Source organism: Schistocerca serialis, unplaced genomic scaffold, assembly GCF_023864345.2.
Source record: "Schistocerca serialis cubense isolate TAMUIC-IGC-003099 unplaced genomic scaffold, iqSchSeri2.2 HiC_scaffold_1211, whole genome shotgun sequence".
Taxonomy (NCBI): domain Eukaryota; kingdom Metazoa; phylum Arthropoda; class Insecta; order Orthoptera; family Acrididae; genus Schistocerca; species Schistocerca serialis.
Window position 1 is genome coordinate 182,501 of NW_026047416.1, and position 5,000 is coordinate 187,500.

A 5,000-nucleotide genomic window follows, 5' to 3' on the forward strand; every position below is an offset into this window, starting at 1 on the left:
TCCGAAAACCAACAAAATAGAACCGAGGTCCTATTCCATTATTCCATGCACACAGTATTCAGGCGGGCTTGCCTGCTTTAAGCACTCTAATTTGTTCAAAGTAAACGTGCCGGCCCACCGAGACACTCAATAAAGAGCACCCTGGTAGGATTTCAACGGGGTCCGCCTCGGGACGCACGAGCACGCACGAGGCGGTCGCACGCCTTCGGCTCGCCCCACCGGCAGGACGTCCCACGATACATGCCAGTTAAACACCGACGGGCGGTGAACCAACAGCGTGGGACACAAATCCAACTACGAGCTTTTTAACCGCAACAACTTTAATATACGCTATTGGAGCTGGAATTACCGCGGCTGCTGGCACCAGACTTGCCCTCCAATAGATACTCGTTAAAGGATTTAAAGTGTACTCATTCCGATTACGGGGCCTCGGATGAGTCCCGTATCGTTATTTTTCGTCACTACCTCCCCGTGCCGGGAGTGGGTAATTTGCGCGCCTGCTGCCTTCCTTGGATGTGGTAGCCGTTTCTCAGGCTCCCTCTCCGGAATCGAACCCTGATTCCCCGTTACCCGTTACAACCATGGTAGGCGCAGAACCTACCATCGACAGTTGATAAGGCAGACATTTGAAAGATGCGTCGCCGGTACGAGGACCGTGCGATCAGCCCAAAGTTATTCAGAGTCACCAAGGCAAACGGACCGGACGAGCCGACCGATTGGTTTTGATCTAATAAAAGCGTCCCTTCCATCTCTGGTCGGGACTCTGTTTGCATGTATTAGCTCTAGAATTACCACAGTTATCCAAGTAACGTGGGTACGATCTAAGGAACCATAACTGATTTAATGAGCCATTCGCGGTTTCACCTTAATGCGGCTTGTACTGAGACATGCATGGCTTAATCTTTGAGACAAGCATATGACTACTGGCAGGATCAACCAGGGAGCTGCGTCAACTAGAGCTGAGCAGCCGGCCGCCCGGGAGTGTGTCCCGGGGGCCCGCGCGAACACGCAAGCGTCCGCTCAATTATTCTGCAAACAGGAGGAGGCTGAGCTCCCCTGCACAACACACCTCGAAACCCTCTCAGGTCCCGGCGGCGCGCAGCGCCGTCCTAAGTACTTGGTCGGGTTCGAGAGAGGCGCAATCGCCCGGAGTTAGGCGAGTAGACGCTTTAGGTGCGACCACCCGTGCTCCCAACTGAGCTTGCCGCTGCCGACAGAGGCCCGGGAGCGTGCTGTCGTGGCATTGCCGGCGGGAGACAACACGCGCCACCTACGGTGACCGGCAGCTCCAACGCCAGCGCCACAGAAGGACAAAAGCCCCACTTGGGTGCCGAAGCGAACTCTCCCAGCACAGCGCACGCGCCAACACGTCCGCACAGCTGCGATACAAACCACCTGCGAGAACCGCTGGGGCGACCGAGCAGCAGACGGCGTCGCGGCGCCGAGCGCCGGGCGGCGGCGCATCCTCAGCGCACACAGTCCTCAATCGGACCAGCACACTGCAGATGGCCACCGCGCTTCGCACCGGGCCCGCGAGGACCTGCTTTGGCCGCAAGGCGCCGCGAGCAGGGGGCGCCGGCGCGCAGCTGCGCCGCCTGCCGCGTCCGTCGGCCGGCGCGCCTGCCACTGGCCGCCCCCACCAGCCGGCTGTAGCGCGTGCGCCCACGCACCGCGCTGCCAGCACGCCGGGCGGCCCCCCCTCACCGGCCGGGGACGGTCCCACCCAGCCACCGCCGCGTATCGCCTCACACCCAGATCCCCTTTCACGTTCGTGGGCATGGTGGGTCCCCTTTCACGTTCGTGGGCATGGTGGGTATCCCTGAAACAACCGGTTAATAGCTCGACCGATCGTCGCCAACACTGATTCACCTCTAGCGAGAACAACCGCACCACAACGGGTTACCTGTTGTTCATTTGCGTAACGTCACCAGCAAACGTAGACGTCCATCGCCATTTGCAACGAGTATTGCATGCCTGTGTCAGGTGTCACAACACACTACGTCTGCCCACATAGACGCAACAACATGTGCACGCCTCGAGAACACGTGGAAGGTAGCCCCCGTACGTATGCGGTGTCCATTGCGCGAACGACTGTCAGCCGGCCTCTGCAGGATGTCGCAGATGTGGAACGCGGTGCAACATGCTATCACGGTGTGTGAGAAGAGACGACTACGTCCGAATACACGCTCCACTACATCAACAGACTGCTCATGCTGATCGCCATCCAGGGCGTCCGTTCCTCCCACACGTCTGAATGGCGTACCACACTGCAATCCAGCTCTTATAGGGAGACGACACGTAGCTGCGTGCACAATATTTGGACTGTATGGTCTGCCGTTGCTAGGCGCAGTCGTCGTACGGTCACACATGTGCCACGATGTATCATTCAGTACATACGGACCAATGTGCAGTACAGTTTGTGGGTTTTGCGTACATCGGCGGACAGGTGACAGGCCGTACCACAACGTAGGCTGAGTACGTCGGCATGCGAAGGGCATTGAACATGCAAACTTCTCAACGACCAGCTTGCGAAGGCAGGGGGGAAGGGGGGGGGGGCATGTACGTCCTGCTGCTATCCACATTACAGTGTATAGCAGGAGCATGTGGAAAGTCAGCAACACCTGCAAGGTGTTTAACATGACGCGATACACAGGGGACCGGGCAGTGCGAATAGCGAACTATATTGCGAGGGTTGCGGTTAGGCAACACTACACTAATTTAACGAGTTGCATAACAATTACAGAGCAGGTTCAGCGACAACGTGCGTCAGGTTAAGGCGCAATATAGGTTAGGTTAAGGCACAACATGGGTTACGTTAAAGCACAAATTAGGTTACGTTAAAGCACAAATTAGGTTACGTTAAAGCACAAATTAGGTTACGTTAAAGCACAAATTAGGTTACGTTAAAGCACAAATTAGGTTACGTTAAAGCACAAATTAGGTTACGTTAAAGCACAAATTAGGTTACGTTAAAGCACAAATTAGGTTACGTTAAAGCACAAATTAGGTTACGTTAAAGCACAAATTAGGTTACGTTAAAGCACAAATTAGGTTACGTTAAAGCACAAATTAGGTTACGTTAAGGCACAAATTGGGTTACGTTAAGGCACAACATGGGTTACGTTAAGGCACAACATGGGTTACGTTAAGGCACAACATGGGTTACGTTAAGGCACAACATGGGTTACGTTAAGGCACAACATGGGTTACGTTAAGGCACAACATGGGTTACGTTAAGGCACAACATGGGTTACGTTAAGGCACAACATGGGTTACGTTAAGGCACAACATGGGTTACGTTAAGGCACAACATGGGTTACGTTAAGGCACAACATGGGTTACGTTAAGGCACAACATGGGTTACGTTGAGGCACAACATGGGTTACGTTGAGGCACAACATGGGTTACGTTGAGGCACAACATGGGTTACGTTGAGGCACAACATGGGTTACGTTAAGGCACAACATGGGTTACGTTAAGGCACAACATGGGTTACGTTGAGGCACAACATGGGTTACGTTGAGGCACAACATGGGTTACGTTGAGGCACAACATGGGTTACGTTGAGGCACAACATGGGTTACGTTGAGGCACAACATGGGTTACGTTGAGGCACAACATGGGTTACGTTGAGGCACAACATGGGTTACGTTGAGGCACAACATGGGTTACGTTGAGGCACAACATGGGTTACGTTGAGGCACAACATGGGTTACGTTGAGGCACAACATGGGTTACGTTGAGGCACAACATGGGTTACGTTGAGGCACAACATGGGTTACGTTGAGGCACAACATGGGTTACGTTGAGGCACAACATGGGTTACGTTGAGGCACAACATGGGTTACGTTGAGGCACAACATGGGTTACGTTGAGGCACAACATGGGTTACGTTGAGGCACAAATTAGGTTACGTTGAGGCACAAATTAGGTTACGTTGAGGCACAAATTAGGTTACGTTGAGGCACAAATTAGGTTAGGTTAAGGTACAATATGGGTTAGGTTAAGGTACAATATGGGTTAGGTTAAGGTACAATATGGGTTAGGTTAAGGTACAATATGGGTTAGGTTAAGGTACAATATGGGTTAGGTTAAGGCACAACATGGGTTAGGTTAAGGCACAACATGGGTTAGGTTAAGGCACAACATGGGTTAGGTTAAGGCACAACATGGGTTAGGTTAAGGCACAACATGGGTTAGGTTAAGGCACAACATGGGTTAGGTTAAGGCACAACATGGGTTAGGTTAAGGCACAACATAGGTTAGGTTAAGGCACAACATAGGTTAGGTTAAGGCACAACATAGGTTAGGTTAAGGCACAACATAGGTTAGGTTAAGGCACAACATAGGTTAGGTTAAGGCACAACATAGGTTAGGTTAGGGCACAACATAGGTTAGGTTAAGGCACAACATAGGTTAGGTTAAGGCACAACGTAGGTTATGTTAAGGCACAACATAGGTTAGGTTAAGGCACAACATATGTTAGGTTAAGGCACAACATAGGTTAGGTTAAGGCACAACATAGGTTAGGTTAAGGCACAACATAGGTTAGGTTAAGGCACAACATAGGTTAGGTTAAGGCACAACATAGGTTAGGTTAAGGCACAACATAGGTTAGGTTAAGGCACAACATAGGTTAGGTTAAGGCACAACATAGGTTAGGTTAAGGCACAACGTAGGTTAGGTTAAGGTACAACGTAGGTTAGGTTAAGGTACAACGTAGGTTAGGTTAAGGTACAACGTAGGTTAGGTTAAGGTACAACGTAGGTTAAGGTACAACGTAGGTTAGGTTAAGGCGCAATGTAGGTTAGGTTAAGGTACGATATAGCTGAGGTTAAGGTACAATATCGCTTAGGTTAAGGTACACATTGTTGTAGGGAAAGGTGTATTTGGGGGGGGGGGGGCGGCAGGTTCGTTGATAGTGATTATCGTAAGTGCATGCCTGCGGGATCATCCGATTTGTCACGTCAGGATGCACTTGTGGCTCATGACAGGCGGCG

The 5,000-nt window shown here is 51.5% G+C and overlaps 1 non-coding gene across 1 annotated transcript in view; it reads right to left on the reverse strand.

Moving 5' to 3' along the window:
- The window catches only part of LOC126435550 (small subunit ribosomal RNA), a 1,909-nt gene extending 966 nt beyond the window's left edge, over positions 1-943 (reverse strand). The window contains exon 1 of the ribosomal RNA XR_007580024.1: positions 1-943. This exon is cut by the window's left edge and continues 966 nt beyond it. This is a non-coding gene — a ribosomal RNA (small subunit ribosomal RNA).
- Positions 944-5,000: the final 4,057 nt, after the last annotated feature.